This window comes from Ochlerotatus camptorhynchus, unplaced genomic scaffold, assembly GCF_037179485.1.
Source record: "Ochlerotatus camptorhynchus isolate MF236.1 unplaced genomic scaffold, CSIRO-AGI_Acam_v1.1 ptg000203l, whole genome shotgun sequence".
Taxonomy (NCBI): domain Eukaryota; kingdom Metazoa; phylum Arthropoda; class Insecta; order Diptera; family Culicidae; genus Ochlerotatus; species Ochlerotatus camptorhynchus.
In genome coordinates this window covers 1,293,671-1,303,405 of record NW_027040693.1, presented here as the reverse complement: position 1 = coordinate 1,303,405, position 9,735 = coordinate 1,293,671, and positions in this window count along the sequence as shown.

The following is a 9,735-nucleotide window of genomic DNA, read 5'->3' as shown; positions in this document are numbered from 1 at the left end:
GCTATATTGCAAAGGAAGTTTTCCATGACAAAAAGAGAAGGATATTATATCATTATTGCATTTGTGACATAGTGTTATCATTCGGCTCGTTCATCGATTGTCGTACACTGTACACTGAATATCAGTTCAAAGATGTTTCATTTGTCTGAAACAGGCTTTCAATTGCTCATTACAGCTAAAATGCTATTTTTCGTTTTTATGAAACAATGGGATACTATAATGATAATTTTTATTTGAAAAAAGATGCAAGAAGAGGTGGTAAAGATTGTATATGACACATAAAATTTGTCAATTTTGCTTTCAGAAGGTCACAACTAGTGATTTTATGATCGCTAATTGCTCGCTCATCGCGCTGCTCATCGTTACAGCTAATCACTAGTTATGACCTCTTTACCACCTCTTCTTGCATCTTACAAATAAAAATTATCATTATAGTATCCCATTGTTTCATAATAACGAAAAATAGCATTTTAGCTGTAATGAGCAATTGCAAGCCTGGTCTGAAAGTAATTTTATTGAAAAAAAAACTGAAGTATCCGGTTAGTTGAAGTCCCAGCTCTACAAGGTACGAGACACTTCGTTTCCTGGTGATTAATTTTGTCACGTGGAATTCCATTTCTTACTCGTCCTGCACTATATTAATTCAAAGGGTTGCATCGTACTGCATATCAATTATTTATATTGTTTAATTAAAAACATGGGCTGACCTAGTTTTCAACAGGTGCGCATATGCCATCAACACTTAAATACATCCTGCAACGAACCAAGCTCAACAGTTGAGTAGAATCAGAACGATGGACATTATCATCAAAACCCTTCAAGTCCTCGGCTTCTGGAGTCATCCCAGCAACGGATACAGTCCACGTAGAGCAATATTTCTCATTCTTGCAGTCACCGTATGTATACTGATCCCGGGATTTGGTTTTATCGTCCGACAGGAGCTCATTTTTTCCATTGCTATGCGAAATCTAATCGAGGCTCTCGTCATCGGTAATGTTATTCCACAAGGTACGATTGGCTTGATCTACCGTCCTTTGTTGGAACAAACCTACACCGAAATAAAATCGGCCCTACAGGAAGTTTCCTCCGATCCACATACGGATGTGCAAACTATGATTCGGAATCTAGATAAATTTTCCGAACGGTTATTCAAGGGATTTCTCGGTATCTTATTAGTTGTAAGCATTCCATACCTTCTGTCCGTACCTACCATAATCACAATTAAGTACATCCGAACCGGTGTACTTCCACCATTGCAGGGAATTTTCGAAGCAGAGTAAGTATTTTGAGAAGTCACGCTTCATTCTGATTGTTAACACTGAAGGCATTTTGCAGCTACTTATTATTCGACTACAGACTCAACTTTTGGTCATGGATTGTTATCTGCGTCGTTACCTTTCTGGTGACATTGCACTTCGTATTTTTTAATGTTACGAGTAACAGCTTTCACTGGAGCCTTCTAAATTATGTTTCCGGATTGTTTAAAATAGTAAATATGAAAATGGTGCACTTGGAAGAGATTGCCGACGATCAACTGCGCCGAAAGGAATGGGTGAAAATAGTGCTGCTTCAGGAAGTGGCGTACAGATGTGCTCGTAACTTGGAAAAGGTTCTCAATATACTAATGCTTATACTATATGGAGAGTGCATTTTCGAGCTCTGTATGACATTGACCTCCTTAGCATTAGTAAGCTATTAGATCTCTATTTTGTGTGTGAAATCAATCAGATATTTTTGATCGTTACAGTTCAATGATGATCGAGATATGCTGTTCAAAATGATTATTGTTTTAATGTACAGCATATGTCATATATTCATTTACTCAATACTGGGATCAGAAATCATATCTGCAGTAAGTAAAACACGCTGGTTCATACGACAGAATGTAATTTCACAGCACTTTCAGAGCAGAGCAACGGCAGAAGCAATCTATGCCACTCGGTGGTATCAACAACCGGTTGACGAACAGCGAAGTGTTCTGTTTGCTCTAGGAAGATCGCAGAAGATGGCAGCTCTTACCACGGGGAAGTTTTTCCACGTCAGTCGAACCACGTTCGGTATGGTAAGAAGGTTCTCATTGTGTTTAACCACTAAACGGATGTAAACTGTGCTTGGATTGATTTGACTTTTGCAGGCCCTGCGCACGGCTTTTTCTTGCTATGCCGTTTTGCGACAAGTGTATGGCTCCAATTAGAGGGAGCACGACAACCACCTGAATACATTCTACAGTGGACCAGACAAGCAAGCACTTTGTAAACATAAGGGAATGATCATAAACTACGTCGAAAGTTTAGAGGAAGAAGGGGAGGGGGGGGGGTGAGCTGTTCATAAAAATTTGATTTTTTTATGATGATGATGGTCCAACCACTTAGCCCTACAAAGGTTTGAGCTGGACGGTATATCTTTAAGATAATTACATATAACATCTTAACCAGATTAGCTAGCAAACAAAAACTCGTTACAGCTATAGATATAAATTCCTTCAACACTTAACAGTTGCTTCACAACGATATAAATGTGAAAAGGCTCAGGCGTTCACCTCTTTGTTCACCCTTTTGACCACCTCAAATTTTCACAAGCAGCGATCAATAATAATTATGAATTATCAACAGTGCACTTTCTAATACACTAGTGTAGTGAATTTCCACCAATACTCCTAAAGAACTACCTCGCGCAGTTGTAGGAGAAACATGGGAAGATTTCTGGTGGTAAATTATTAACGAATATTTACCTACCGCAAGGGATTTACCTGTCACATTGAAAAAAGGATTTAGATAAATTAGAGTTAAGGTGATCATCGTTTATAATGGACTCTCCGTCATATATCACACCCCATAGGAGCCGGAGAAATGAGGACATTCCTTCGGGACTACGCAATCGGTTTTGTTACACTAGCAACCCCGCAATCTAATGCTATCGTAATTTTCAGCAACGTAAGGAATGTTTACCAACTCCAGACATTCAGCCAGAAAATATACTACAAAGCCGCCGCCGATGATTTTGAGTCAGTGCGCCACCGTGTTTATTTTTGACCAGGGCGGGATGTGCAGTCAAATCGACCTACTGAAAATCCATCAATGAGATGTAAATGTGTAAGGCTCATTGAGTTTGTCATTTCTTTCGTTCTCCCGCTGATTAAACGGTTGAAGGAGTGTGACGTCAACCGGTGGAAACTAACGATTTTAAATTTGCTCACTACTTGACTAGCCTATTGGTCCCAAGCAAATCGATTAACGTTCCCCATTCTAGTCAAAATTCTAGTACTACACAATGTTTGTTTTGATTAGCTATGAAAGTTTGACAGATAAAATGAAGGTTTCGTCGATTTTCCTATGTTTCGAGGGGTGCATCGATTAGCTTGGGACCGAAGATAGTACCAGAGCTGATCCAAAAAGTTGAGCACGTTTCTTCGGGAAAGGTTCCGAAGAAACGTGCTCAACTGTTTGGCTCAACTCTGGTACTCTCTTCGGTCTCAAGCTAATCGATCTTCTTCTTCTTCTTCGCATTTCAAGCTTATTGCATATCGCATATTAGCTTATTGCGTGCTCTCAACTTAGTGTTCTAGATGCAGTTCCACAGTTATTAATTGAGAGCTTTCGATGCCTGTACCATTTTTGCATTGGTATAATTGTGTGGCAAGTCCAATCATACTTCTATCAACAATCAATACGAAACTAACGATTTTAAACTGGCTCACTACTTGACTAGCCTATTGGTCCCAAGCAAACGATTAACGTATCCCATTCTAGTCGAAATTCTAGTACTACGCAATGTTTGTTTTGATTATCTATGAAAGTTAGGCAGATAAAATGAAGGGTTAGTGGATTTTCCTATGTTTCGAGGGGTGAATCGATTAGCTTGGGACCGAAGAGAGTACCAGAGCTGAGCCAAAAAGTTGAGCACATTATTTCGGGACTTTCTAGTCTTACACCACTATTCCAGTTTTCGTACGAACCGGATTCGTTCGAAACGAAAGCAATTTCCCATTCCCGTTTTCGTTCGAAGCAATTCTAACTTTCGAACATCGTTCGTTCGAACGATGTTGTGCTATTCCCATTTTTGTACGAATGCGTTTTTTTGTCCGCTTTCCAAACGTCACTCCAAACTCGCGAATCGCGAGACAGCCAGGGGATAAAAACTTTGAATTTTTTTGTAATCCCTAATAAAAATGTTATGGTTAATTTGATTGATTTATCTTTATTAAGGAGGCTTTCAGCCTGAGGCTGGTTCGCCTCCAACGTGTTCGGGGTATCATCCAAACTATTTGTGGAATAGTTCAATCACTTGGGATATCGTTCGTGTATGGTATTTTTTTTATAAGGGATGGTCTTAGTGTACAAAAAATCTACAACCAAATTTTTGGTGTTTGATTGTAATAATTTTACTTAAAATTACGTGAAGTTAAGGATCTCATATGGAAATTGATTGAAAAATCATGCAATAAAAATATAATTTAGATTAAAAAAGGATCGAAACAACTAGAAAATTTTGAACAAAGGCATTTCTGTAACAGCTTACATAACAAATATTTATGTATTTAATTATGACTCCAAAACATTGCCATAGCCATATACAGTCAAGATTCCTATAGTGCGGATTCGTTCTTACCGGATTCCTATAGTACTGATGCCACTGGATTCCTATAGTACGGTCGATCCGGCATTAACGAATACACGTAGCATATGGGATTAGAGCTAATTGGGACCAAACACTGATTGTACGGCAATTTGAAGAGATAACTTCCTGATGTCTTTTGAGAAGTTGTTAAGCAGAACGTTGGCCGCCTCTTGGGACGATTCAGTTTCCGGTAGGACACAAGTCTGATCCTGTGGATCCACGGTTTTTTTTTTCAACCACTCATAGACGTCTTATCACAATAAATTCGGAGTAGTGTTCGGAAAATGTACTCTGGGGACCATGGAATGGTTCACCGGAAGATCCGGAACATGAAACTGATCCTAGAGCTCCGTGAACTTTCCGAAAACACTCATACACGTTTTATCAGAATGAATTAAGAGTTGTGACCTGAATATTGATTGTGGGGACCACAGGATGGTTCAAAAGAAGATTCGGAACATCCGTAAAAGTGGTCAATTCATGAAACTGATCCTAGAGCTCCATGTTTTTGCTTAAACCTTTCATAAACGTCTTAATTATTACAGTTAATTCGGAGTTTTGACTAGAATTTGGACTCTGGGGACTACAGAGATCCAACCGAAAGATCCGGAACATCCGTAAAAGTTGTCAATTCATGAGACTGATCCTAGAGCTCCATGAGTTTGCGAAACCACTCATAAACGTTTTATCAGAATGAATTTGGAGTTGTATCCGGAATATGAACGCTTAGACGGAAAATTGACCTTTGGGACCACGAGATGGTTCACCAGGAAGATCCTGAACATCCATAAAAGCCGTATATATGAAGACAAAAATATTAGCACCAAAACCATCTTGGGGAAAGCTTATTCGTATTTTTTAGTCGATTTTAAATTAGGGTGGTCCTTAAAATTGGTGGATTGAAAATTCAACCTTTTTTATTACTTGAGATAGACTAATGCAGTTTTTTTAAAAATTTGTACCAACTTTGCTCATGGCATCAAATTTTTATCTCTTATGGTTCATGACTTATGGTTATTTTAAACAAGTAGGTTGCAGTGGTCCCTAGAAAATCTTTCTTCGAATATTTTTATTGGTGATCAACGTATAAACAATATTTAAAGGAAGCCGATTTTCCAGCCTCTCGTAACCCCTCGTAAAAACATTATGCTTAAAACTTTTAGAACTTTTTACGACGCATATTTTTGCAGAAGTCACAAATTTGAATCTCCTTTATTTAAATATTATGGCTAGTTTTTTATAAAAAAAAAAGATTTTTTTTTAAATTAAATTAAATAGGTACTTTAAACAAAAAACGCTCTCACAGTTTTTCCACAAATACTGAAAAAAATACGATCTTTTAAATTAAATCGAAAGCTTGAAAATAGGTTTGCTCCATTTAGAGACATTGTCATTTTAGTAGAACAATTTTTTCGAAGAAAATCTCCATTAATTTTCTAATAATAAAAAAAAAAGATAGCAGCCTGGTTGCTTCAGCAAAAGTATGCGTCATCATAAGTTCTAAATGTAACCAAAACAAGGTTTTTACGAGAAATGAACTAATGAAAAGATATTCGAAGAAATCTGTTTTTTATGGGCTATTCTAACCTGCTTGTTTAAATAATCATAACTCATGAACATTAAGAGATAAAAATTTGGTGTCTTGAGCAAAATTGCTTCGAATTGATTGTTCTACAACTTTTAGAAAACTGCATTGGTCTATCTCAAATAATTAAAAAAAGTATGTAAAGGGCCAACACGAAATTATTGCGACACATTCAACAGGGCATAACTTTTTTACTATTGGGTAAAAATCAACCAAATTTTGCACACTTTCTCATTGATGTGTATTGTGTACATGCTGTCAAACTCGAAGTCGTGTTTTTCGATTCAACGAAAATGGAGGTGAACCAACGCGAGTTGAGAGAACAAATTCTTTCCAAAAACCTGGAATTTCCTGACCTGTCGCACCGGCAGTTGGGAAAAATGTTGAACATTCACCATTCAACCGTCTCCAGAGTGTTGAAGCGGTTCCAGGAGCGGTTGACGTTGGACCACGGAAAAGGAGCTGGAAGAAAACCGGGACCGGAGAACAAAAAGACGGAGGGAAAGGTGAAGCGGATGATTAAAGCAAATCCCAACGTCTCAAGCCGTGATTTGGCTAAAAAGATCGGCATGTCGCAGAGCTACGTCCAGAATGCAAAGAAGAGAGCTGGACTACATACATACAAGGTACAGAACTTCCCAAACCGCGATGAGCGGCAACAATCGACGGCTAAAACTCGGGCACGGAAGCTCTACGAGAAGATGCTGACAAAATATGGCTGCTGTGTGATGGACGACGAAACGTATATAAAAGCCGATTTTAAGCAAATTCCGGGGTTGGAGTTTTTCACCGGCAAGAGCAAGTTCGATGTGGACGACATATTTAAGAAGAAGAAAATGTCGAAGTTCACCTCCAAATATCTCATTTGGCAGGCCATCTGCTCTTGCGGACTGAGGAGTGAGCCTTTCGTGACAAAGGGCACAGTAAATGGCGAGATCTACAAATCTGAGTGCCTCGAGAAGCGCCTTTTGCCGTTCTTGCAGCAGCACGACGAAGCTCCGCTATTTTGGCCAGATTTGGCATCATGCCACTATTCTAAAAGTGTCCTGGAGTGGTATGAGGCCAATTCTGTCCATTTTGTTCCAAAGGACATGAATCCGCCAAACTGTCCGGAGCTGCGCCCGGTGGAGCAGCACTGGGCAATAATGAAGCGGGAACTTCGGAAGAGCAAGAAGACAGTCAAAGACGAGAAGGACATGTTAAGAAAATGGAAAAAAAAACTGAGAAACTGGTACCGGATGACACTGTAAAGACTTTGATGGAGGGCATCAAGCGAAAATGCGTTCAATTTTACACTCAAGGCTCCATCGATTAACTTTTCTTTTGATTTTTGAAGTAAATATATGTATAAAACTACCCTAAAATTTTGGTTTGATTCTAAACATTATAAGAAAATTGGCATGACATTTTCGGTGTCGCAATAATTTCGTGTTCGCCCTTTATTTTCAAATCTCTAATTTTGTGGACCACTCTTATTTCACTAACATAAAAAGATCGGCCAAACAATATGAAGAAACTTTCCCGAAGACACTATATACCTAAAACTGACGGTTTGGGCGCAAACATTTTTGTCTTCCTAAATACGGCTTTGGGACCATTGTGCAGTGGATGGTCCTCCGAAAGATCGGAAACATCCGTAAAAAGGCTCAATCCATGGAACTGATCCAAGAGCTCCGTTTTTTTTTTTCGTAAACTCTCATAGACGTCTTATAATTATGAATTCGGAGTTATGATCGGAAAACAGACCCTGGGGTCCATGAACGCTCCTCTGGAAAATAATAAACAACTCATCAGAATGAACTCGGAGTTGTCACTGGAAAATGGACCCCAGAGTCCATTGGATGGTCCTTCGGAATATCCGGAACATCCATTAAAGTGGATAGGTCAAGAAAACTGATCTAAGCACTCTATGGTTTTTAGAACTGCTCATAGACACATTTTTTTTATTTATTATCATGGATGATTTCTAGTAATTAATAACTTCTAGACACTTTTAACGGATTTTTTGAATATTATTCCTTGGATTTCATGGACTTATTTCCTTTGACTTCTTGGAGATGTTTCATTGGAGTTACAAGTTAACGAGGGACTAGTTTCAATATTTATATAGTTAATTCATCACATCAAAATTTAATCAATAAGCCATTTGAAAACATCGTCTTATTGAGTTATTATTATTAATTTAATTTATGAGTGGTTTTGGAAAAAAAATCGTGGATCTCTTGGAACAGTTTCATGAATTAAACACTTGCAATGATCTTCCGGATCTTTTAATGGACCATCCCGTGGTCCCCAGTATAAACTGTCTGATCAAAACTCGGATTTTATTGTGATACGATGGATATGAGTGCTTTCTAAAAACTCGTGGAGCTCAAGGATCAATTTCATGAATTGAGCACTTTGAAGGATGTTCCGGATCTTCCGGTGGACCATCCTGTAGTCTCCATATTCTTTATTCTGAACACAACTCCGAATACATTCCGACAAGACGTTTATGAGTGGTTCCGAAAAATCCGTACAGCTCTAGGATCAGTTTCATGAATTGACCACTTTTCTGATGTTCCGGATCTTCCGGTGAACCATCTCGTGGTCCGCAGGGTCCATATTCCAGTCACAACTCCGAATTCATTCTGATAAGACGTTTATGAGTGGTTTTGAAAAAAACGCGGAGTACTAGGATCAGTTTCATGAATTGACCACTTTTACGGATGTTCCGGCTCTTTTAGTGGACCATCCTGTAGTCCCCAGTGTCCATATTTCGGTCACAACTCCGAATTCATTCTGATAAGACGTTTATGAGTGGTTTCTAAAAAACGCGAAGTTCTAGGATCAGTTTCATGAATTGACCACTTTTACGGATATTCCGGATCTTCCACAGGATCAGACTTGTGTCCTACCGGAAACTGAATCGTCCCAAAAGGTGGCCAACTTTCTGCTTAACAACTTCTCAGAAGACATCAGGAAGTTATCTTTTCAAATCAGTGAGATTTTCAAATTTTCAACCAAAAAATTTCAACAATGTTATTGTTTTGTTGACATCGTTTGACAGTCCACTTGACCGAATAATGTCAATTTCGTGCGCGGTCTATGCTTAAAATTGTTAAGAAATGTCAAAGTGCATCTGGTATCACTAACACTGTTTATTTTCGAAAAACTTGCGTTCGAACGGGTTCGTACGAAAACCAGAATGCCGAGTTCGAAAACGGCATTCTGGTTTTCATACGAACGATTCGTACGAAAACGGGAATAGAGGTGTTAGAGTTACCTCTATGCTTCTATGCCCAGGGAAGTCGAGAAATTTTCCAACCTGAAAAATTCCTAGACCGGACCGGGAATCGAACCCAGCCACCTCCAGCATGGTCTTGCTTTGTAGCTGCGCCTTTACCGACTGAGCTAAGGGAGGCCCCTAAAGCTAATCGATGCACCCCTCGAAACAAAGGAAAATCCACGAACCCCATCATTTTATCTGTCAAACTTTCATAGCGAATCAAAACAAACATAGTGTAGTACTAGAATTTTGACTAGAATGGGGT